This window comes from Pteropus medius, unplaced genomic scaffold (assembly GCF_902729225.1).
Source record: "Pteropus medius unplaced genomic scaffold, Ma_sr-lr_union100, whole genome shotgun sequence".
Classification (NCBI taxonomy): Eukaryota; Metazoa; Chordata; class Mammalia; order Chiroptera; family Pteropodidae; genus Pteropus; species Pteropus medius.
The window spans coordinates 15597318-15623618 of record NW_024349798.1 but is presented as its reverse complement, the minus strand read 5'-3'; the positions used below and the strand labels follow the sequence as shown (position 1 = coordinate 15623618).

Below are 26301 nucleotides of genomic sequence, written 5' to 3'. Positions count from 1 at the left end.
TTTACAGATAAATGTTTTCAAATTTTTTTGGGGGGGTGATACTCAGAAGAGGGATTACTGGGTCACATGATGATTCTACTCTTAATTTTTAGACTATTTTCCCCAGTGGCTTTACCAACTTACATTCCCACCAGTAGTGTATGAGGTTCCTTTTCCCCCACAATCTCTCCAACGCTTGTTATTACTTGTCCTGTTGATGACAGCCATTCTAGCAGGTGTGAGGTGGCATCTCATTGTGGCTTTGATGTGCATGTCCCTAACAGCTAGTGAAGTTGAGCATCTTTTCACATGTCCGTTGGCCATTTGTATCTCTTCTTGGAAAAAGTGTCTGTTCAGGTTCCCTGCCTATTTTTTAATTGGGTTGTTTGGGTTTTTTTTTGTTGTTGTTGTTGAGTTGTATGAGTTCTTAGTATATTTTAGATATTAGCCCCTTATCAGAGGTGTTGTTTGCAAGCATTTTCTCCCATTCAGATGGGTGCCTCTTTGTTGATGGTTTCTTTTGCTGCGCAGAAGCTTTTTAGTTTGATATAGTCCCATTTATTTATTTTTGCTTTTACTTCCCTTGTCTTTGAGGTCAAATTCATAAAATCTTCTCTAAAACCAAGGTCCATGAGTTTAGTACCTATATTTTCTTCTATGCAATTTATTGATAAACCATTTTCTTTTGATGCTCGCAGGAACTTCTCTCCACATTTTTTATATGAGTGGTATGTTCTCACTTCTGATTTCAGACTGTTCTGTGAATAATCCTAAGAGCTGAGACTTTTATGGGTCAAAGAATGGCAGGCTTGTCTACTTTATTTAAGGACGCAAGTATTATTTTTCTGGTAATGGTTGGTTCTGTTTTTGTGGACCAAAAGCATTGCCACAGATATATATTCTCAAGTATTCTTATGTACAGATAAAGGACTAGGCAAATGCTTTGGTGCTGGATAAAAAAAAAATCAACAAAAAAACCACTCAACCTAACGTGATCAATTTTATTTGAGCTATTAGCAGAGAATATTTTCCACTAGAGACTTCTTATATCAAGTAAGAACTGAATGTTAAGCAAACAAATCATCAATTATTAAAATGTAGCTGCTATTAATATAATCCTTTACTTTTCAGTAACACCAGCATCTGGAGGGGGAGATGTAAAGCCAGTGGATGGCATCTGATGTGCAAAATAAGAATACAACCATGTTTCCTTTGAGGATCTATTTGTAAATTAGTAGGTGTTATGATTGGGAGAGAGAGGTATAAAATCCCGTCCGATGTAGGACCAGCTGATCAAGATGTTAGCCAAAGCAGTGTTTTGAGGGCTTAGGTTTCTTCTAAACCAAAATTTACCTTTAATGTAAGATCTAGATACTTTTCCTTATTGGCCAAACTCAAGACAACTTCTTTTTGTGAACATATTTTCTTATACTTACTTGTTTATTTATTTTTGGAATATAGGTAATACATTCACAAGATTAAATAAGTAAAAGGTTTAAAAAAATCACAATAAAAACTCTTCCTCCTATCTCTGTCTCTACTTCCTTCCCCCCGAGTAATCACCGCCATCATTCTCATGTATGTGTCCAGAGTTGCTTTGCATATTTCCGCAAATACTAATTAGAACTCATATTTCATACACTTTTGTGTCTTGGGGTTTTTGTTTTTGTATCTCACTTGCTAATATACCCTGGAGATCATACCATATCAGCACCTAGTGCGTTTCCTCGTTCTTTATTTTCAGCTGCAGAGGATTTATTACAGGTTGGGTCATACTCAGCGTAACCGGTCTACTCCAGGTGGACGCTGGTCTCCTGCCATTTAGGCTAAACCCATGGCAGTGAACGACCTTATGTCTGCACGATTTTACATCTGTTTAGGATGAATTTCCAGAAGTGCAATTGCTGGGTCAGACTGTCTGTGCGTTTGTGATTCTGGTAGATATCGTCAAGTCATCCTTCCTGGGAGCAGTACCCAGTCAGGCTCCCGCTAGCAGTGAATGAGCACACCTGTTTTCCCGAGGCTGGCTCTTGTTTGAAGGGTCCTTGAGTGGGACCCTCCCATCCACATTCATCTTTGGAGGAGGGAATGGCGCTGTTTTGTCGTCTTTATTTGCCTAGCACTCTGCAACCTTTCACTCTTCGCCTCTTGCTTGCTACAGGACTGCAGCCAAGTTCTTTAAGCACACGGGCTTTAGTTTCCTCGTCTGTAAAATGGGGCTGTAAGAGTAACTTCAGGTAGTTGGGAGGGTCCCATGAGCTCAGGCACACACGGCACTAAGCACAGTTCGGCACAGCGAGTGTTTACAGATGCCGTCTGTCATTACGTGGGTCAAACAAATAACACCGCTTAGAGACTGATCCAGCTCTGCCGCGGTCAGGCCGCAGTGTGTCACCATCGGTGTCAGAAAACCACAAAGGCCCCGACCATCTTCTGGCAGAGACGCAATCTCGATTCGAGGTAAACGAAGGTGAGCCGCCTCGGTCGAGTGTCATCGGAGAAAATGAAACCCGAGGTTGTGCGTGGAAAAGGGAGGTGACGAGAAAGGAGCAGCAGGACTAGAAATTCCGCGGGGACCACGGAGCGGGAGCGCGAGCCTGCGTTTGAGGACTTTGGCGCCCGCGCCCCTGCTCCCAGGACGAGCTTCTGAGCCGTGTGTTCCGGGCGCCGACGGTCCCGGGGCAGTTTTTCTGGGACAGCCAGAGTTCTAGAAACCTGAGTGTTGGGGATGGTGGCGCTACCCCCGGGGCCAAGCGGAGTTGGCAGCGCGGCTGTGTGGTCCACGGCTCTCTCTGCAGTCAGACAGACCTGGGTTCAAGTCCTGGCTTTTGCACTTGGTGTCTGGATGACTTAGGGTGCACTCATGTTTCCGATCCTCACGGTCCCCATCTGTCACCTGAGGATAAATGCCACGGCAGACGCGTTCCCAGGCTGCTTGCGTGCTCACATGGAGGCTGCGAGGATCCCATGATGTAACTAACGGTCCTAAGGCACTTAACATCATGCCTGGCACGCGTTAAGCACTTGATAGATAAATGACAGCAACTCTAAGAGACATCGAATGAACAGGGCTTTTCAAACGCTGTGTCTCTGGGACACGGGAGGGACTCTGAGGGGTGACCATTAACAAATTCAAGCCTAAAATCAGAAAAGGGCCTTTGGATGAATGTACAGTTACGGAGAGGAAAAATGCTTCTTAGTGGGCATGTTATTTGGAGCAAAGCAAAAGGAATTCGTAAGCATCTTATTGCAGATGCGGGGGAGGGAGCTGCCGAAAATTCCTCCGCAATCTTGAGGCAGCAAACGCAAAATGAGTTGTATAGTACTGATTGCTGCTAATTTAAGACGTATAAAAATCCCTAATAATCTCTTTAGTGTTCTCTGCTTTTTTTTTTTTTATGTTATTCACTAAAGGTAAAATCGTCATACTTTTCCATACATTATCCCTATATCTCATTTCCATGCTAAGGACCTATGTTCTTTAAACACTTTCTACGCTTCTACTTATTTTTTTTCGACCCACCGCTCTCTGCAAGAACTTCATCCTTGTGCGAGGGGATCAGCAGTTGGGGTGCTCTCCTTGCCCAGCACACCCCGGTCTGTCTGCTCAGCCTGGCGAGTTCCTTCTCTCAAGCAGCCTTTGCCTTTGGGAAGCGTCGCCCAGGACCGCCAGCCATCGACGGCCCTCTCGTCTTCGATTCCATGGGACTCCGTTCCATGTTTCTTTTGTAGCATTTTTCACATCGGGCTCTAGTCCTGCGTGTACACGTGGGCCTCCTCTTTGACACTGGGGACTCGGCGAGCCAAGGATTGTGTCCCTCCCTCCCTTTCTTTCTAAAGTTTGTCAAACGTGTGTGACGTGTCAGGCCCTAGGACGAGGTCTGTGGGAACAGAAATGAATTAGACACAGTTCTTGGTCTGGAGGGGAGATGTCGACACAGTGTGGGATTAAAACAAGGACCAGGCACTCAGCTAAGCACATCACACATATTCTCTTGTTTCATTCTCTAAATAACCCTGGATGTACCCATTATTCTTCCCGTCGTACCGTTGAAAAGCCTGAGCCAGACAGGAAATATAACTTGCCAAAGAACGTAAGGCTAGCGGGTGGCCGCAAATCACTGTCAAGGCGAAGGTCGAGAGAGCCCAGGCAGGAGGCCACGCCGGGCAGCGTGGTGACCGTGAGAAGGATTTGGCCAGGCGAAGGTGAAGGATCCTGGAAGGGAATTCCAGGCAGAGGATTCGGATGGTGCAGAGACTCAGGGGTAAGACAGCATTATCCTTTAGGGAACTGCAGGAAACTTAGTCATCTCTGCAGCCCCAGTGTTTGCACAGAGCCTGCACACAGTAGGTGCTTACTGAAGATGTGTTGTAAGAATGCATTCCTGCTATTGAAGTCCCCAGGTCTGGTAATTTAGTTTCGGGTTTGAGTTTGTGACATTCCTCGGGGTCCTGTCACGAAGTCACTATTTTGACCGAGGTCCTGGGGATGCATGGACTGCCGTCTCATCTTTCAGAGAGGCTCTCCCCAAATTATTTCCATTCAATCCCCCAGAAATAGAAGCTCCCTCTCCTACCTCTACCCATAGATGTCCAGGGGGCGTGTCCACATTTAGGTTATCGTCAGTTGAGCAAAGCTTTGAGCACAGATGGGCAGTCGCTGGACCGACAGTGGGGTCTTTTGACTGATGCTATCTACAGGCCACATGCTCTGGGGTACGTGAAAACTGCCCCTTGCAGATGGCAGACCACCCTCAGAGAACGTGAATCTTATGGAAGCTGCTTCTGGCTTCCTAACCCTGTGTTCTCATCATCTCTTCTCCCTGAACCCCTGGGGATGTCTTTCTGGTCTCAGTGGGGGTGATGTAGATGGAGAATCCGTTCTCCGCCCCTTGCTTTTGCTGAAGCCACTCTGTCAAGGACAGGAATGTTCTTTCTTTTCTGGCACTGCAGTTAATAGTAAGGATTCTGGAGCCAGGTTTCTTGGGGTTCGCATCCTGGCTCTGCTACTTTGGGTAAGATGTTAGTCTCTGTATCTCATTTTCCCTACCTGTAAAATGGGGTTATTAACAATACTGATTCCATAGGACTTCTGCAAGAATTTAAAGGAATTAAAACATTTAAAGCACTTAGGATGGTACTTGGCACATTTTAGGTCCAATGTATGTGATGATGATGATGATGGTGATGACGATGACAGTGATGATGATTGAAATTACTCTACACAAACCTCCCTCCTCTCTTCTGGTTCTTTCGTATTAAATATAAATGGCCCAAAGCCCTACCCGAATGGAAATTAGTTCTTCTTTTCATCAAAGACTAGGCAACCTTAGATTTTATAATTTCAAGTTTAAGCTGTCTAGTGCAATAAACAAAGGGAAGGAAAACAAAACCATTACATGTCACATTATAATAGTCGGACCGTTCACCTCAATGTTATACCCGAAATTGTTTGGGTTGATCTGTTGCTCAAAACCGGAAGAATCCTAATCTAGTCCGTTTCCTGAAATTATGATGGGTAAACCGAGGCTCAGAGAAAAGAACTGACTAATGCATGGTCACACGGATAAGGGGCTGGAACTAGAATACGTGTCTCCTGACCCCGTCCACGCTCCTTGCCGTGCCCGATAGCCAAGTGAAGAAATACAGCCTTTCTCCGAAGCTTCTCTAATTTCTTTTGTGAAAGCAGTCAACAAACATTTTTGTGTGTGTGTGCATGAAAAGCCTGATAGTAAATATTTCAGGCTTTGTGGGCTATAGATCTCAGCCACAATGACTCAACTGTGCCACTATAGTGTGAAAACAGCTTTAGACAGTATGCAAAGGAATGGAAGTGGTTGCGTTTCAATAAAACTTTATTTATAAAAGGAAGCGATGGGCCAGATTTGACCAGTGGGCCATGTTTTGCAGATCCTTGCTCTGTGGCATCCCCGGCTGGAGCCTCAGAGAGGAATACCAGGGCAGCGAATGCTTCTCTGCATGCAACAGGAGCTGTTAGTCAAATGCTAAGTGTGAAGAAATGAGAAGAAGAAAGAGTTACAGTGTGTGAAGTAATAAGGATAATCAAGCAAAAGTCAGTTTTACTTTTCCAACCGAGCTACCGCTGTTTCTTTTTATTTCTATGTTTTTTGAAGAGAGAAAATAGAGATGGCAATTTTTCTATATTAACAAACGAGCTTAAGGGAGAGATTCAGGAAAATGGTGTCGGTAACCATGGCATTCTCGGTACAACTTGCCAGCATCATCTTCGGAGGAGCAGTAAGTCACAGATTTTGCCCGTACCAAAGGGAGGGGATTGCACAAGGGCATGAAAACCAAGAGGTGGAGGTAACTGGGGCATTTTAGAGTCTGCCTGCGACAGGCTGGGAGTAGCAGCGGCGTCAGCCTGTGATGGGAACAAGGCCTTCCATGTTGGGTGGGCCTCTGAGGCCACATTTACTCTGAAGGATGAGTGATTGTCAGTGACCACCGTGGGCAGAGGCAGGCACGTGTGAGCACGCTGCGCACTTTCCATTTCTTTTTACTTATTAATTATTTTATTATTTTATTTTATTATTTTATTTTATTATTTTATTTTATTTTTTTTTAGGCGAGGCAACCCTTGGTTGACCTCACAGATTGCAAGGACCTTGTCAGCTTACAATCCCTTATTTTTTTATTTTTTATGCCTACAGCACACTTTCCATTTCTAACTGGAACTCTGTCTGGTGTCTGGTGTGAGGAAACATTCAGCCTCATTAAATCTAAGTTCTGAATAAGACAGGGTCATATAACAGTTCAGACTCTTTGAATGGCAAGCAACAGAAAACTAACCCAGGTAGTTGAAAACAATAGAGAATTTACTGGCTTGCATAACTGGAACACCCTAGGCTCAGGGCTTCAAGTTCTCAGTTTAGGGCTTCAAGCAATATATTTTATTTGTTTGTTCATTATTTGTTTGGATTAGGGTAGTTGGATTATAATTACGTATGGCAAAAGCCATCCTTTTTAGCGTACGATTCGGTGGGTTTTGACAAACGCGTGGAGTCATGTAACTACCACCATAAGCACGATCTAGAACATTTCCCTCCTCCCCCCTGCTCCCCTAATTTTTGTCATCCCCTCATAGCCGACTCCTCCAGCTACCCTCAGCTTCTGGCGACCACTGATCTCTTTCCACCACCTACAATTTTGCCTTTTTCGGGATATTTTTCCAGTGGGCTCGTACAGCGCGCTGCCTTTCGAGTCTGGCTTCTTTTATCGGCTTAGGGCCTTTGAGAGGCACCCAGGGCATTGCATGCACCGTCTGTCATTCCTTGTCACTCCTGAGGAGTGGTCCGCCGGGTGGATGTGCAACACCTCATTTATCCATCAACCAAACGAAGGAAATTTGGCTTGTAACCATTTTTTTTTGACAACTATGAATAAAACTAGTATAAACATTTTTGCATAGGCTTTTTGTGAATATAACTTTTCGTTTTTCTGGTAAATACCTAGTAGAGGAATTCTGGGTCATGTAGAAAATCTACGTTTAACTTTATGACACTACTAAGTTATTTTGCAAAATGGCCATACCATTTTGCATTCTCATCAGCAGTGAATGAGAGTCCCAAATGCTCCAGATACTCACCAATACCTGGTATCTTCAGTTTTTTTTTAAAAAATTTATTTATTTAAATTAGTTTCAAGTAAGGTATCTTCAGTTTTTAATTTTAGCCATTCTAATAAGTGTGCCGTGGTATCTCAAGGTGGTTTTAATTTGCATTTTCCTAATAACTAATCATGCTGATCATCTTTTCATGTGTTTATTTGCTGTCTGTATAACCTCTTTGGTGCATGTCTTTTGCTATTTTAAAAAAGTATTCTTGCCCATTTCGAGGGTAAACAACATTCTTGGATAGAATTCTAATAGGTCAAGTTTAAGCGAACAGAAACAACTACAATAACTATATAATGGAGCCTAATTTAAAAAATCTAAAATATGTGAAAGAACATAGAATTCCAGAGGCAATAAAATAACATCACATAAAATTATATTGTTGTTTTATGATTATTAAGTTTTCAGAGTTCTTTCTATATTCTGGATGCCAGTCCTTCAGCAGAAATGTGTTTTGCAAAAACTTTACCCCAGTCTGAGGCTTGCGTTTTTATGATCCTGACCGTCTTTCGAAGTTCAAAATATTAATGAAGTTCAATTTATCAGTTTTTTTCTTTTATGAATTATGCTTTTGGTGTCATGTCAAAGAAATCTTTGCTTAACTCGTGATTACAAAAATTTCCTTCCGCGTCTCCTAGAAGCTTTATAGTTATATACCTTACTTTTAGGCCTATGATCCACTTCAAGTTAGTTTTTGTATAAGGTTCATTTAATTTTTTCACAAATGGCTACTCAATTATTTCAGCACTATTTTTTGAAAAGACTATTCTTTGCCTGCTGAAGAGCCTTCGTGCATTTGCAAAACACAACTGGCCGTATAAGTATAGGTCTCTGTGTTCTCCATCTTGTCCCTTTGAACGAGGAGGCCACTTTCCCTCAGAGTCGGTTCCATGTTCGGGTACAGGATGGCTGGAACCTCATTCTTCAGCTTCCTGTTCAGTGCAAGACAAGTTGTCTTTGGTCTGGTATTCTCCACCAAATACTGACATCGATTGCGTCTGATTAGATCAGTATAGGTCATGTGATATACACTGATGGTTCTAGAACTGAGTCACCTCCTCCACCTGGGGGCCTAGGCATGGAGCCCCACCCAGAGCACACAGAACAAGAGCTGGGGAAGAGGGGGTCCTCAGAAGAAGAAGCAGGACACTGTCAGGGACGGGGAGATGAATTCCGCCTGGCTGGACGATGACCAAACAAACAACGGCGACCAAACACTCTGGGAAATACCTACTTTGCTCCCCACTCAAGGATTTTGTCGTGTAATAGGGACACAAGCTTGGAAGAAAACAAATCGTAATGGTTTCTGAGAGGATGACAACTGACATGATCAAGGTACAGGCGAAGGAGTAATTAAGTCTATCTGGATATTCGTGCCTGCTTCACAGACGAGCTCTCTGAAGTGGGTTTTTAAAACTGTGAAACACTTAAGTGAAACATAACGTATTTAAAGAAAAGTGCACAAGCTGTAAGTGTGTGGCTCGGTATATTACCACGATGTGAGTACGTTTGGATAACCAGCACCCCCAAAACACCACTGCATCCCCTTCTCTCCAAAAGTAAGTTAGAGGCTGCGTTCTAACACCATAGATTAGTTTTTGCCCCTTTAAAAAATATCAATGGAATCAAGCAATGTGAGGTTCATCCGTGCAACCGAGTGTAGCTGTAGCTGGCTAATTTTCATTGCTGCGTAGCATCCCATCATATGGACGTACTACCGCTTATTTACTTTTTAAATTGATGTTGGACATTTGTGGTTAGTTCCAGGTTTTGACATCAAAACCAGTGTTGCTATGAACATTTTTGTACTCGAGTTTTGGTTCACGTGTTCTGATGGGTATACTCCCGTGTCATAGGATAAGCATATGTTCAAATTTAGTGGATTCTGCTAAACAATTTTCGTAAGTGCTTATATGAATTTCAGCTCCCACTTGCAGTGTCCGTTGGGTGTGTCCTGTCAATGGCACGTGACATTCTTGGTCTTTTTGGTTTCAGCTATTCTAGTGGGTATGTAGTGGTATCTCGTAATGATTTTATTTTGCATTTACCTAATGACTAAAGATGTCCAACAACTTCTCATCTTTCTATTGGCCATTTAGACATCTTTCTGTTGTCGCCGAAGTGCCCGTTTAAGTCCTTTGTCCATTTTTCTACAGGTGTACCTCACGCTATCGTGCTTTGCTCTATACGCTTCGCGGATATTGTGTTTTCATCGACCTCGAGGCAAGACCCTCCACCAGCAAACAGATTACGACGCCCCGAAGGCTCAGAAGATGGTTAGCATTTTAAACAAAAAAGCTAATTTAAATTAAGGTATGTATACTCTTTTTTTTTTACACATTATGGAATTGCACACTTAATAGACTGTAGTACAGTGTGAACATAATTTTATATGTACTAGGAAACCAGAAAATTCGTGTGACTCACTTTACCGCGACTTTCGCTTTATGGCAGTGGTCTGGAACCATCAGAGCAAGCCTGTGTAGGGTTACTGTTATTACCATGTTTAGCACTGATTTTCGGAAATTCTTTTCTGCTCTGGATAGGGGTCCCTTTTCAGTTACATGTGTCACAACTGTCTTCTCCCTGCAAGGCTTGACTTTCACTCTCGGGTGGGGGGGGGTGTCTTTTTATGCACAGATGTTCTCGATTTTAATAAAATCCAAGGCATCCATTTTTTTTTTTTTACGGTTAGTACTTTCTGTGGCTTGTCCAAGAAGTCTTGTCCTACCTGAAAATAATGAAGTTACACTCTATGTTATCTTCTAAAAACTTATTATTTTACGCTTATATCTACAAACCATTTGGAATTTAAGTGTGGTGTGAGGCAGGGGTCAAGTTTTATTTTTTTTTCCGTGTGGCTATCCACTTGACCCAGCGCCATTTATTGAAAAGACTTATTTCTTCACTGTCCTGCCATTTTATCATAAACAAGGTGTTTGTAAGTGCGTGGGTCTGTTTCTGGACTCAATTTTCTTCCATTTGTTTGTCATTATAATAAATCTTAACACCTGGTATAACATACTCTTCCATTTCTTTCTTTCTTTCTTTCTTTCTTTCTTTCTTTCTTTTCTTTCTTTCTTTCTTTCTTTCTTTTCTTTCTTTCTTTCTTTCTTTCTTTCTCTCTCTCTCTGTCTCTCTGTCTCTCTCTCTGTCTCTTTCTTTCTTTCTTTCAGATTGTCTTGGCTAGTCTTGACTCTTTGCTTGTAAATTTTAGAATTAGTCTCTCAACTTCCATAAAAACACCAACCGGGAATTCAGCTGCAATTGGTTAAATCTATAAATCCATTTGCAGAGAATTTCCATTACTACAAGATGGAGCCGGTCCACGTCTGACCGTGATTTATCCCTCCATTTATTTAGGCGTTTTAAAATTTTTATCAACAACACTTTAGAGTTTTTCCTGTACCAGTTTTACATCTTTTCCTAGATTTATTCCTAGGTATTTAATTTTAAAAAATATCCTTGTAAAACCTTCCGTTGTCTACGTGTTTGCTGGCGTATACGAGTGTGTTTGACCGTTTTGTATTTATCCTGATGGACTGGGGGCTGAAGGCTTGCGGGTTCTTGGGGAGTAGGTGGGGGTCTGTACCCGGCGTGCTGGTCCAGCCTCCCCCGTGCGCCGCGCGTGGCGCTCAGAGGCGCCGCGGTGCCCGACTCCAGGAGGCGGCGTTCACACCACAGTCAAGGACAGCGGTATCTACATAGAGTAGCACGTGACTGGTGCTCCATACATCGTGCAACCTTGGCGGCCCTGTCACAGGTCCGTGACAGCGGGTGGACGTGGACAGTTCCCCTTCTCCGGGCTGGAGATGCCCAGCCAGTCTACTCCTCACTGAAGGGAGAGGCTTTTCCCGCCTTCAGACTGCCGAGGGCTGCTTGGGAAATGAGCCAGCACCCCACTCCGAGGGAGCTGCCCTCTCCCCTCTCCCGAACTGGGGTTTAAAGCCAATTACACTCCTCTTCCCTCTGGATCCAGCGCTAACAAAGCTGACCCTTGACCCAGCGGGGGAGAAGGGGTAACGGATGTCGCGCAGGCTGGGGAGAGGAGCAGCGATGGGACAGGGCTGCTGCTCACGGCCGCACAGAGGCCGCGGGCCGCGGGGGTGAGTTTGGAGGGAGAGGGCTGAGATCCAGCCGTCTGATCGCCTGAGTCCCTGGTGCAGGGCTGCATCCGCCCACAGGGGGCGCCCTCTTCCCATCCACTTGCCCAGGTGAGGCTCCTTCTCCCGTTTCGCGCAAAGGCACCTTACCGGCTCGCGGAAACCCCGGTCTAGGCCATGTCCAAGCTGACCACCGGTGGCTGCATTTATCAGCTTCTCTTCGCACAAATTAGCGGTATTGCCAGGACGCTGACAGAATGTTTCTAGAGAACTCCATGGCCTCGTCTACCCTTTCTGTTTGCCTTTTATTGATTCTTCTCTTCTGCCTTTCTAAGCCGGAGCCAGGAACCCTCCTGTTATTAAAAGCAGTCCCAGCGGCCCATACCTTTCATTTCCTTTGAATTACATTAATTGCCTGACAGCTAAAAAGTGAGCTGGTATTTTCAGATTTCAGCTGCTGGTCGGCAAGAAATATTTACCAGCTCCTACAGATTTATAAAGATGCCACAGAGATGCCTGGAGACTAACAATCAGAAAATACGGCAGCAAAACAACACTATTTTTCAAGGTTAAATGCTCAGAATGCTAAAAAGAAATTGTCCATAAAGCAAAATAGGGATTTGGAAGGAGGCAGCCCGTATCCCAGACAAAAGGAAGAAGCCGGAGGTTTAAAATAAGATTTCACGGCTTCACAGTAATTATGAATTTAATAAGGGGAGCCGTATTTTTAATTTAGTTTCGGTCTGGCAGCCCGCCCCGTCTCCACGCCATGGTAATGCTTCCTAATGCGGTCCTGAGGCTGAGGTCGCAGTGACAGCGAGGAAAAGCCCCCAGCCACGAGGCTTTCTGACGAAGAAGGATTTAGACAGATAATGTCCCTGGCCCCCTGCAGGCGGATGGGACCAACTCCCACTGGCTCTACTCCCTCCTGGCAGCCAGAAGCATCCTTTGCTATGCAGGAAGACAGGAGGTTCTGAAAATTCGAAGACAGGAAGATTTTTTCCCCCCTTGATAAGACCCAAGGCTTTGTCTCTTTTTCTCTATGAACAGAGTAATGAAGCTCAGCTGAGACCACCAAGAAAGGTCACAGGCCCCCAGGCCAAGACCTGCTCCAGTGCATCTTACCCGGCCCCCCCTCCCAAAACAGGGTGATTTAAAGATGATAAAGAGTCACAGATATTCCAAAACTGCTTTTCCATAGAAGACCTTCTAGTGTAGGCTATTTTTAAGGCCATACACATTCATTTGTTTCTTGTTCATTCATTCATTCATTCGTGCAACAGATGTTTATCTAGGGCCTGTTTTTTGAGGTGCGCTCTGGTAGAGGTTAAATTCATATAACACAAAGTGAATCATCTGAAAGTGAACGCATCAGTGGCATTTAGTTCATTCACAATGTCGTGTAGCCAGCACTTCTATCTGCAAATGTTTCATCACCCCCAAATAAAAACTCATACCCATTAGACAGTTACTTCCCCATTCCCCTCTGCCCACCCCCAGCCTCTAGCGGCCGCCAACCTGCTATCTGTCTCTGTGGATACACCTATTCTGGATATTTCATATAAACGGAATCATCCGATACGAGACCTTTCGTGTCTGGCTTCTCACACTTAGCATAATGTTTCCGAGGTTCATTCACGTCGTAACGTGTATCACCACTGTATTCTTTTCGTGGCCGAATAATATTCCATGTTATGTAAATCCCACACTATGTTTATCTCTCATTGGTGGACATTTGAATCGGTTCCATCTCTTGGGCTACCAAGAGTCGTGGGGCTGTGAACATTCATGAGACATTTGTTTGAGCCTCTGTTTCCAATTTTCAGGAGGCAGAATTGCCTGGTCCTAGGGTAGTTCTATGCTTAGCTTGCCGAGGAACTGCCACAGTGCTTACCACGGGGCCACCCCATTTTAGACTCCCATTTCTGGTGCTCCTTCACACGCTTGGCTGCCCCGATGGACAGCACTGGCGCTTGCTCACGTGCTGGCCGGGGGAGGTGGGCAATAGAACGAAAACGTACTAAACGCATGCGCGGGATGTAGAAGGCGATCCGTTCTCGGCAAAAAGCGAACGTAAAGCGGGGCGAGGGGGCCCGGGACTGCGGGGTAGCGGACGGTGGGTTATAATTTTAAGGGAGGCGGTCGTCGCCGGCTTCATTGAGAAAGGGAGATGGAACGACGACTTGAAGGAGGGGAGCGAGTGGGGCACGTGGGTGGCTGGGGCAACAGTGGCACAGGCAGGGTGAACGGCAAGTGCAAAGGCCCTGGGGCGCCTGCCTGGTCTGAGGGAGAACAAGGCCAGCGCCGCCACCGCAGGGTGAGCAGGGGCGGGGCCGGGGACAGGTAGAGATCAGAAAGGTGATGGGCGGCAAGGTCCCATGGAGGTGATGGGCGGCAAGGTCCCATGGAGCCCGCAGGCCTACTTAAGGACTTTTATTTTGAGCCGAAGGACAGGAGAAACCATGGGAGGGTCCTGGCCGTGTGGCTAATGTTTAGAAAGGAGGCCGCGGTAGTAATATGTGGCGGCGGGTCATACCAGAGTGGGAGCAGTGGGGGCGGAGGGACCCGGTCAGACTCTGGACCTGGTTTGAAGACAGAGCAACAGAATTTCTTCGTGGATCGGATGAGGGTCGTGTGTGTGAGAGAGACGAGAATCACGGATACTCCACAGGACGGGACAGGCTGCGGGTGGATTGGGTTTTTTTGGGAGACAAGATCAGTTTGGAACATGTTGCATTTGAGATGGCCTTCGGCGTTCGCATCGAAGCACAGAGCTGAGTGAGAGGGGTCGGAGTGGCCGGATCCGGTATGGAAGCCCCTCGAAGCGTGCAGCGTCGAAAGAGTTAGGAGCTCACTCCGGTGTGACTTCGGGGAGGGACCTCTGTCAGGGATCACAAAGAAATTTCCACAGGGGTCAGTTAGGCTGGGGCGAACAGTGAACGCCCAAGATGGTGGCGAAATCGAGGTCAGAGGTTCTGTCTGAGGGGAACTCAGTTTCAGCTAGGCTATTTTTTTTTCCACGTGATAATCCAGACGTAGTATTTCAAATCTTCAGATTGTTCAAGGAATGAAAGTCTGGATTCTTATGCGAAGTGCCCAAATTTTAAAAAAAGGAACTAGCCAACAAATGTTACATAAAACATTTGTTTGTCAGTTGGGAACATCCGCATGTGACCTGTATTATGGAGTAATTGTTTATTTTCTTAGGTGTGATAACGGTATTGTGCATATAGTGGAGAATGCGTCCTCGTTACTAAGAAATTCACACCGACGTATTGTGGAGTGAAGTATTCTTTTGTCTACAACTTGTTTCCAAATAGTTTGGGGGAAAAAAGTGTGTGTGTGTGTGTGTGTGTGTGTGCGCGCGCGCGCGCGCGCGTGTGTGTTTTAGGGATATCTGAATATTATACTATTGTTTGGACTTCTCTTTAGACTTGAGAATTTTCAAATTCTCACGATGGGGAAACCACAGAGCCAACAAAAATGTCTGCAGGCAGGAGCTGACCTATTGGAGTTGCCTGTTTTCGACCTCTACACTTACAAAATATTCTTGACTTTATTCCTTTCTCTGTCAAAATAATCCTTTTATACATCCGCAGTTTCTTCAGGACAGTTAGTGTCCCCAGGTAGGGACAATATCCTCCTCCTTGAATAACTCCAGCCTCGGCCAGGTAGGCGGAGCTCAGAAGCAGAAGGGTGGGTCCTGGAGGTGTGGGGACAAATGATGCTGGACCACAGGAGAGGGATTCCATCACTGCGGGTTCTTAGATGCTAGAATTGAGATTCATAGACCTGGCTTGCAGGAAAGATGCCACCTTCAAAGGCTGCTGTGAGGCATTCGTTAGATGGCGCGTGACAGGAATAGCAGACACGTGCCTTCCCCTATGTCCTTTCTCCTCCCCTGTTTGCATAAAAGGCCCCAGAAATACCATGACTTGGTTACTCAGAGTTTGGGGTCCACCTAACCTGGAAACCCTCCTCCAGGTGTTTATTTTCAGAACCGGGGGCCGTGCCCGGCGTGTGGCAGTCCCCCAGGAAACAACTATTGAAAGAATGAACGAATGTCCATCTATTTGTGTCCGTCGCTGGCCAAAGGGACACACGTTTTACACCACATTCATTAATAACCGAGTAGGGGCTCACACGAGATTTCTCGCGTGAGTTTGGGACATGCCGAGAGATTTTATTCTTGGTATTCAGTCTTAGGCTCCTATTCCCACATGTGCCATAGGACCAGTCCATCTTAAGGGACAGGAAAAAGCAGTGCCCAGCTTTTAGGTTGTTCATAAATCTGCTTGTCGCGTTATCATTTTTTATCTGCCTCCTTCCCCCGGGGTTCGAAGGAAGTGCTTTACCGTAGACATGATTCACTGCTCCTGGGCACCGAGGCCTCTGAAAGCTACACGATGGAGGTCCCATTTCAAATACCCCTGTTTGTAATCACGGGGAAAAGCTGGGTGCTGCCTGGGGGATTATCAATGATTCCATGAAACTCGGCCTTTGTCCCGCAGGTGTCCATTTTTCAAAATCTTACCACTCAAGTCCCTGGAAGTCACTGCCCCTGAGGAAGCATTTATCTTCAGTTTGACATCTGTGGCACTGTGTCCCTTTTCAATTCGATTCTCCTTTCTAACGTAGGATAAACGGCTCTGTGGGGTTTGGGATGAAGAGTTACATCTTGCAGTATGTTTGTGAGCGTGCGGAAACCTGGCTCCCCTTGGGGCGGAAGATGGGAATGACCAATTAAGACATGAGTTTGGGTGATGTTATTGGTTGGATTGTTCCCTCCCCTCAAATTCCTATGCTGAAGTCCTAACCCCCAGTACTTCAGAATGTGGTCTTATTTGGAGATGAGGCTGTTGCAGATGTCATTAGTTAAGAGATCCGTAGAGTGGGCCCGCTAATCCAATATGGCCAGTGTCTTTATAAAAAGGTGGAAATTTGGACACATCTGTGTACACGGGGAAAACCGTGTGAAGATGAAGGCAGAGATCTACAAGTCAAGGGACGCCAAAGACTGCCATCTACCCTTGAGAAGCTAGGAGAGGCAGGGGACAGATTCTCCCTCCCCGCCCTCAGAAGGAACCAGCCCTGTCGACACCTTGATCTCAGACTTCCGGCCTCAGACTGTGAGACAGCAAATTTCTGTTGCTTAAGCCCCCAACTTCCGGTCCTTTGTTATAGCAGCCGTGTGAAACTTCTACAGGCGACAGGCTTATAATGCTTGTCAAAGGGTCTGTGTTTATTTGGAAGGTGACATCATAGAGTGGTTAAGTGCCCGCATATTTAGAACTAGACACCTTGAGTTTGAATTCCCAGTTGGTTGATCTGGGAAAATTATCATCTCTAGACTTCCGGTTTCCTCAAAATAAAATGAGGAATAATAGGGATTTAGACCTGATGGTAATCACGTGAGGATTAAATGAGGCAATCTCTTTGCTAAGCCAAATATCTGGCACACAGTAAGCACTTGAGCGTTAGTTATCAGCATGGTTATCATTAGTAATAACTGGCAACATTTACTGAGTCCGAAAGAGACCTCTGCTACCGGGAGTTTTAAAATGTCTTCTTGGAGCTCATTTGGCCAGTGGTTGGAACTGCCCCGTCTCCGACTCCTGCCCCTGAGGTTAATAGTCTGGGCCTCTAGCCATCTCGGTTCCCCTTCAGGGAGCTCATCTCTATCCGTCAAACAGGGCTTATTATAATGGACACACAAGAAGATCCACTCGTCATTTCAATGAGTGAAAGTAACATGGTTCTAGAAACTGGGTGAGAATTTGGAGCGACCAGTTAGTTACCAGGATCAGGCATCTATTCACATTCACACAGCACGTATCGATTAACAGCCGGCAGGCTTGGAGCAGCATCTGACTTGGAGGAGGCTGTTTCTTCTCTCCCCTGTGGGAGAGAAGTAACAACCACTTATTGGAATGAAGGCCAGGCGCTGGGCATTGCCCGAGAACCATTTCATCTTAAAACGCTGTAAGGTTAGGTAGTATTACCACCCCCATTTTACAGAGAAGGAAACTGAGGCACAGAGGGGTTAAGTAACTTGCTCATGGGCATGCGGAGTTAACAGCAGAGTCAGGATTCGAACCCATATCTCTCACCCTCCAAAGACCCACGTTCAAACGCCACCGCCGAGCGGCACCGGGATCCAGTGTCCTCAGGTGTGTATTTGAAGTAGATTGTGAGGAAACCCATCGTGGGTCAAACGCTGGCGTTTAACACAACAAAGCAAAATATAACGCAAAACCTAGAACGATGGCTGGAACGCGATGAGCATTTTCCCAACGTTTCAATTCAGTGACCGAACCTGAGTTCTTAAAAATGTTTGGAATTGTCTCGAAGCCGTCAATCTGCCAGGCGTTATGCTGCGTTTTGCCAAGTTGTTCCTCAGAAGCAGTGTGTTATGACAATAATCGCAAGCGTGACCCAGTCCTTCTATGCTGTTTCTGCTCCCTCATTTCCTGTGATAAGTGGTATTTCCATAGTTCTCCAACCCGCTAGATCCTTATTTGTTTAGGGAATGAATATTAATTAGCAATGCTAAGGAGACTGTGAGCCGCAAATGAAATTTTGAAAATGGAATTCCTGAGACCGTCTTTGGCCCCCAAGGCATCCGCCGTTTAAGGAGTCTAATTGAATGTAATTATTAACATAACTAATAACGACAACGACAACAACAACAACAACAATATACGTTTCTGGCTTCTGTTGTTATCCATGGCAAGCTGCAAGCTCCTATCCTTTTATTGGCCTCAATTAAAAGTAGACAATAGTTTCTCATTTTCTGTTTTATTTCCCGATCATTTTTTTTCATGGCTCAGCTCATGCTAAGCCCGGCAGCTGGACCCTTACGATGGTCTTCTTGCATTTTTGGAAAAATAAAAAAGTTTCTCGTTCCCGTTTGAAAGAGGAATCTGTCTGATGTGGAAAACCTCCAACTGGCCAACTTTTATTTTCCACGAGACGTTGTCTCGAAGCTCCGTTTGCGTGCTGCACGCCATTCAAGGTTTTGTACAACCTCTCCTGATGCCTCGTATCGCTCTCTCTCCCCCGATCTATCATCCGGACACACTGAGAATCAGTTACCGAAAAAGGAAACCTGATTTTCCAGCATCTTTGCTGAGAAACCTTGATAGGCTTCTCACTCCCCCCGGGATCAAACCCAGCTGTCTCGTCACGTCCTGATATTCTGACTCTGGTTCCCACGGCCCGCCTTATCCGTCCGCACTCTGTCTCCCTTTAGTGCAATCACATGGGACGTCTTTGGGGGGAACGAAGCCAAACGCCTTTCGGCCATTATGAAGAGTGCTGCTATCAACATTGGCATATAAGGTTTTATTCTTTTCGGCATGTACCTAGGAGTGGAGTTGCTGGCTCATATGGTAATTCTACATTTCACTTTTTGAGGAACTGCCAAACCTACCACTTGTTTTTGTAAATAAAGTTTTATGGGAGCACAGCCACACCTATTCATTTACATAGTTTCTATGGCTGTTTCTGTGCTACGGCCTCAGAGTTAAGTGTTGCAACAGGGACCTTGTAGCTCGTAAAGCCTCAAAGGTTAACTATCCGGGACTTTACAAACTTTGCCGAGCCCCGACTTAGAACATCTGTGTTATGCGATGTAGCCTGTGGGCTTTGAAGCCAGTTACAGCCCTTTTTTAAACAAGGATGAGGTGAATGTAGCAAAAAAGGAAAAAATATACATGCACACATATATCTTAATGTGGAACATAAACTACAGGTAATTTAGGATGTTCAAGTTGACCTGTAATTCTGAGGGGTCTACGCTGAATACCAAAGGGACAGACTAGGTTTTGGATGAAAAGTGGTCCAGAAAATTGGGAAACAGAGAAGTGACATCAGCATTATGGCTGAAGAAGACGTCTCTCGTTGTATTCCCCCAGCCCTCAACAACAACAAGTTGGCATCTATCCATGGGCAAAAATTCCTTTGTGGGAGCCAAGGTTGTCAACAACCACAGGCTAAGAGAACCAGGAGGAATCTTGCCCCCTTGTGCATTGGATAACAGGCATGTAGACCTCTGTCCTGGCTGTGGACCCTGCTGTGGCTGCAGCCCCTCTCAGCCGTGGTTGGGAGCCCCTGCAGAACACCGGCTTAGCCCGTCACCCACAGATGAGGAAGCCTTTGTGGAAGGTTTCCAGCAAAGTTAGAGTGTTGGAGGAAAAAAAAAATGCATTTGGACACATTAGAGAGGGAAAGAACAGTAGGACTTTATCCACGTCACCACCTCCCCACGATGGCACACCTCAGTGCCAGGTGAGACCGTCTCAGCCTGTGAATGCTCCTGTAGGGTAAAGTGAGAGTGTGTGAGTGAATGCCTGGCTCTCCCCGTTGAGCAGGTCATGGCCACGGAGGCCTGATTCTCTTCCACCCCATCTGGAGTACTGAGTTGTGAGTTGCATGACTTGGGGTAGGAAGAGGCTGGGAGAGCAGCAGACAGGATTCTTGGAGGTCATTGGACAAAGACCCTAATTACTGTTGTAGATGCCATCAAGAAGCCCACCCATGAGCTTCTGGGAAAGCCTTGTCCATGGATCCCCCCGGACTGGCACATGAGAACCCCAGAGCTCTGCGTGCCTCTCCCTTCCCCCAATACCCTGTGGCAGGCTCTTTGCGTTCACTCCCCGTGGTGGTGAGAGTGAGCTTTGGCAGTTGGCTAGTGAGCATGCAGATATCCAGGCAGAATCTGCAGTTCAGGGACAGACCACAAACTTGAACTTTAGCTCCACCCTTGGGAAAGCAAAAGGGAGGACGAGTGGACTTGGCCTGATACTTAGCAGGATCAGAAAGGGTCAGACAAGCTTAAAAATTCTGCCACAAGAGGGAGCATGGAGCAGGCATATCCATAGAAAGTCTGAGAAAAACAGAACCTTCAGCAGGGATGAGGGAAGGTATTTCTCTCTGGAAGTCAGTCAATAAAGACTGGAGGAGGTGACTGCTCCTGTAGATGGGAAGACAGTGACACAAGACTTCAAGAAGCATGAAAAGCCAGGGAAACACGACACCGCCAAAGGACCATAACAGTCTTCCAGTAACCAACCCCAAAGACGTGGAGCGCTGCACTTCGCCTGGTAAAGAATTGAGAATAGCTATTTTAAGGAAGCTCGGTGAACTACAAGGAAACACAGCAAGACGAGTCAGTGAAATCGGGAAAACAATACACAAAGAAAATGAGACATTTAAGAGCTACGAATTGTAAAAATCCAAACAAAAATTCTGGAGCTGAAGAATACAGTGAACGAAATGAAAAATGCAATACAGAGCATCTACAACAGAACGGATGAAGTAGAAGAAAGAATCTTTGAAGTTGTTCAATCAAGGAGAACAGAGAAAAATGAAGAAAGTCTACTGACCTGTGGGATACCATCAAAAGAAGCAATCTGTGAATTATCGGCATTCCAGAAGGAGCAGACAGGGAGAGGTAAGAAGAAAGTTTATTAAAGAAAAATAATAGCCGAGAACTTTCCAAATCTGGAGAGAGATTTGTATATCCACATGCACAAAATTCACAGGTCACTAAACAAACTCTACTTAAAGAGATTTTCTCCAAGACACAGTATAATAAAATTGTCAAAAAATCAGACAGTGTTAAAAGCAGCAAGAGAAAAGAAGCCTGTAACTTACGTGGGAACTCCCATCAGGCTCCCACTGGATTTCTTAGCAGAAACCCTACAAGCCAGAAGAGAGTGGGCTGATATATTCAGAGTGTTAAAAGAGAAAAATCGTCAGCCAGAAATACTCATTCTGGCAAAGTCATCCTTCAGAAATGGAGAAGAAAGGTTTTCCTGGACAGACGAAAGCTGAGTCAGTTCATGACACCAGACTTGCCTTCTAAGAGATGCTGAGAGTTCTTCAAGCTGAAATGGAAAGACACTAATTAGTAACATGAAAACATGAACACACATACAACACACTGGTGAAGGTGAGCGTAGAGTCAAATTCAGAAGACTGAATAAAACCCCAAAAGTAATATACGAAATGGGAGAAAATGTTTACGAACCATCTATTTGCTAAGGGGCTCGTATCCAGAATGTTTTTGGAACTCATGCAACGCAAGCAAACAAAACCAAACAAAACCAAACCTCCAAACAATCTGATTAAAAAGCGGGCTTCGTTTCTGGGATGATGGGAAGCCAGCGGAGGGTCTTCAGCAGAGGGGTGATGCGGTCATCTTCCCTGGTCTCTGGGGGAAAGGATGGTTCTGCTCTTTGACCGTTGGCTTTGGGAAGTGTGTTTTGAGACTCAGAGGCCACCTGTGTTGTTGTAGTTAAGGCAGGTTTGACAGCGGCCAGCCTGGTAACGGAGATTCGGTTTCAGGTGCCGTAAATGGGGCCATACGTCAAACCTGCTGACTCTCTACTTCTGAGACCCCAAAAGCAGCACGACCCTAACCCTCAGCAACCCCATATTAGCTTGGCCAGACACCGTTTATTGGGGGTTGCGGGCAGTGGAGCCGCTGTCCAAATTCTGCCTGGATTCTTCTCCAGGAGCGGGAAGTCCGAGGCGCTCCTTGCCTCTGCTGGTGTTTCAGGCCCAGGGAGGACTTGCTGGGGAGGAGGGAAGCACCTGCCGCCGGGTTCTCGTTTTGACCGTTTGAATGATGATTGGAGGAGAAGGCGGCAGGAGGCGGGCCTGTAGGCGTTCCTCCCTCGCTTCCTCCCCCGCTTCCTCCCCACTCCCACCCCAAATGGGTACCTGGGGCCATTGTTTTTCTGACCTTGGAAAGAAGGAAGGAAACTAATACCTATGGAGCAGCAACTCAGGGCTGGCTAGTTGTCGTCAGGAGTTACTGATTTCATTCATTCATTCATTCATTCATTCATTCATTCGTTTTTCAAGGAATAGTCATTGAGTGTTTCTATATGCCAGACACTGTTCTGGGCTCTGGGGATAGGCAGTGAACACAAGGTCCAAGTCCCTTACTCCCTTGGAGCTGACCTTCTGACAAGGAAGACAGACGTTAAACAAATAAATATAAATCAGGGGGGATGAAAAATAATGGTGAGTAATGGGCTAGAGAAAGACCGTGGGCCGTTTTATATGGGAAGGGAGGCTGGTCAGGGAAAGTTTCTTCAAAAGGGGATATTTAAGCAGGAAACCGGAAGAAATAAGGGAAGGAGGCACCTGGCTTTCTGGGCATACAGGACATTGTTATTCCTGCTTGAAGAAGAGGCTGCTGAGGTTTGGGGGAATTAAGCGGCTCTCCCAAGGTCGCAGGATGGTGGCGGCAGTGGCAGTATTAGTAATAGAGATGGTCTATTGAGTGATCGCTCTATGCCAGGCACTGGATCGAACATCTTATTAATATCATCTCGCTTAGTCCTCACAACACGCTTACAATGTAGTTACCACTGTTATCAGTACCCCAATTCTGTAGATAATGTTGGAGGTCAGAGAGGTTGTGTAACTCAGCAAAGGGCACACAGCCCATAAGCGAGCTTCACACCAGGCTCGCCGGTCTCCAGGACACAGCTGATGAAGCTGGGATTGGGAGTGAAGTCTCCATCTGAAAACCCCGCTTTTCCCGTAGGCCAGCGCCATTCCTGACTTCAGTGCAGAGCTCGGTCCTTTGATGAACCCCTGGCATGGGGCCAGTTAGCCGGATATTGAGGGCTTCCTAGGTGATGGGAACATTAGTGACCATAAGTGTCACATGTCCCATCATCTCGGATTTTCACAGAGACCTCCCTGTGACCAAGCATTGTGAGCCGAGAGCTTGAGTGTCCAAGGAAAGTTGACAGGGACCTAAACTTCTCTTTGAAAGGAATGGGCCATGCAGCTCCTTTGGCTAAAAAGATATTGAATCACCACGCCACAGCCAATCCTCTGATTTGGTGAGAAAGACGACAAACGTGCGATACAGTTACACGAGTGTGTACGAGCCTCTTAGCGAGCATGCAGCTGATCCGCCGAATCACAGAGCTGCGCACGCAGTGTGCGCGTGGCACGCACTCGTTCATGCACGCCTTCATTCATTCATTCTGCGCTGTGCCTGGCAATGGACAGGCCGGCGAGGTTCTCGTTCTCGTGGACAGTACATTCCGGGGGGGAGACGGGTGAGGAGCATGAAGCATGACAAAGTGAAGCACGTGATCAGAGGAACAGGGCAGTCTCAGGTAGCGAGAGAGCCACGGGGGCTGCGACGGGGCAGAGGGTGGAGAGAGACGGGGTGTCTGCTTGTATTGGGCGTTCGCTTGAGGCCCCTCGGAGAATTTCGGGGAAGTTTCATAGACGAGCACTCGAGGCAGAGGAAATATTTCGGTGACGGACAGGAGACTGGGCCTGGAGGTCCGTGCCTGGCCTCGCGTCACGTGATAATTAGGTGCTCTCACCTGTACGTTTTGTTGAGACTTGCGAAAAAATGAAACAAAAGAGAATGCAAGCATGGCGAGAAACGTAAAATTTCAAGTTTGTGAGCACTTAAAAATATAACTCGTAAGCCGTACAAGAGCCCGCCCTGCGAGTCTTTTCTAGAACATTCGAAGAGGACGGTCCGAGAGAAGAGTTGGCTAACAGAAAAGATTTAAAAGTCCGTACCTTACAGTAATTTTATTAGGGGACATTCCAAGCATATCGGAAAGCAGAGGGAATCATGTGATGAATCCCCAGGTGCCCCTGGCCTAGCTTCACCAATGCCAACCCGTGGCCAGTCCTGTTTCCCTGTAGCCCTATCCGCTCCCCCGTCCACATCGTTGGGAAGCCGATTCCAGCCCCTAAAATCTCACCTGTGTATGTTGCAAGATGCACCTCTGAAAGATAAAGAGTTTTAGAAACATAACCACGGTACCTTCAGCACATCTAGAATATTAATAATAATTCCTTAGAACCTCAACTATCCAGTCACTGTTCAAATTTCCTAGCATCGAATAAATGTTTTGTAGTTTCTTTGAACCAGAATCCAACTGAAATCCGACACATTAGGTGTTGTAGGTGTATCTTTTTTTACAAGGTAGATCACATTTAATGGAACTATGTCATAGCAAAATCATCTCTTAATTACAAAGAGCACAGATTTGTAAAGCCATAAATTTGATGTGATTTTTCAAGTAAAGGAAGCTTTAGGCAGCTCTAGAATTTTGTTTTGTTTTTTTTTCCTCCTATACCACAGACATTTTAAATATAACCGGTTCAAAACTAAAATAATGAACTGCCATCGAACCCCTTCCTCTGCTGCATTTTCTCTCCGATGACTCCATCCCCCCATCCTTTGTGCAAATGTGAAACTATATAATGATTGATGTGTCTTTTAATGGTTGATGTATACATTTCCCTTCAGTTCTTTTATTACTGGGGAAAAAAAGGGGTTATTTATCTTGCAGAGACTTGACGCTCAAAATGTGGTCCATGGGTCGGGAGCATCAAGTATTACCTGGAAGCTCATTAGAAATGCAGAGTCCCAGGCTCCACCCTGGGCCTACTGGCCTAGATTCCGCATTTCTAACAAGATTCCCAGGCATCTTATGTGCACACTGAAGTTTGAGAAGCGTCGCTGCAGAGTTTGCCACAGTCCAGATCTTGCTGATCATAGCTCTGTGGTGTCATTTGACGAGTTTCTCTATCTTTTATATTTTTGGTATATTGAGAGTTGGATCTCTAAGTTTCATTAGGTTTTGGTCTGCTTCATAGGTAGCCATGTGTTTGTCAATTGGGAGGCGTTCGGTATCTGTTTATCTCTCGTTTTAGTGATGTCAGATGCCGTATGATGAATGCCTGGATCCATGACTTCATCAGGATTATACAAAACAGAACAGGATGGACCTGGTTTGTTTTGGAAGTGGTCGATTTCTCTAATTTTTATTTGCCATTTGTAGAACACTAATAATATATAGCACCAATTATGCGCTAGCTGCTGTTTTAAGGGCTTTATATAAATTAACTGATTTATTAATCCTTACAAAACCCTGTGAAACAATGTATTAGTTTCACATTGCTGCTGTAACAAATTGTCACAAACTTCATGGCTTAAAACAACACAAGTTTATTACCTCAGACACCAGAGGTCCCAAACGGGTCTCACTGGCTAACATCGAAGTGTTGGCAGGACTGCATTCTTTCTGGAGCCTCTAGGGGGAGAAAACTGCCTTTTTCCAATTCTGGAGACTGTCATTCCCCAGCTCGGGGCCCCTTCTTCCATCTCCACAGCGAGCAGCGTTGCATCTTCAAATCTCTCTCGGTCTCTCTTCCTCCTCCCTCTTCCACACATTAGGGCCCTTGTGGTCGCATGGGGTCTACCAGATAATCCAGGATAATCTCCCTGTTTTAAGGTCAGGTGACTAGCAAGTTCCATCTGTTACCTTAATCTGCAGAACCTAACATATTCACAGGTTCCAGGAATTAGAACGTGGACATCTTGGAAGGGCCATTTTTCTGCCTATCACAGTCTGGGTCTGTGGTTCCTGTTTTACAGATGAGGAAACTAAGATACATCCAGGGGAAGTGACTTACCCAAGGTCGCACAGATCCCAACTGTCGCAGCCTGGATGCAAACACGGGAAGCCCAGCTCCAGAGTCCATGCTTCGAACCCCACGGATGTAAGGGCGCTTTAGTTA

At 45.7% G+C, this 26301-nt stretch overlaps 1 long non-coding RNA gene across 1 annotated transcript in view; it reads left to right on the top strand.

Moving 5' to 3' along the window:
* The first annotated feature begins 9377 nt into the window (after positions 1–9377).
* LOC120620439 (uncharacterized) overlaps positions 9378–26301 on the top strand; it is a 76777-nt gene continuing 59853 nt past the window's right edge. The window contains exon 1 of the long non-coding RNA XR_005657866.1: positions 9378–9928. This is a non-coding gene — a long non-coding RNA (uncharacterized LOC120620439). The remainder of the gene's footprint in view (positions 9929–26301) is intronic.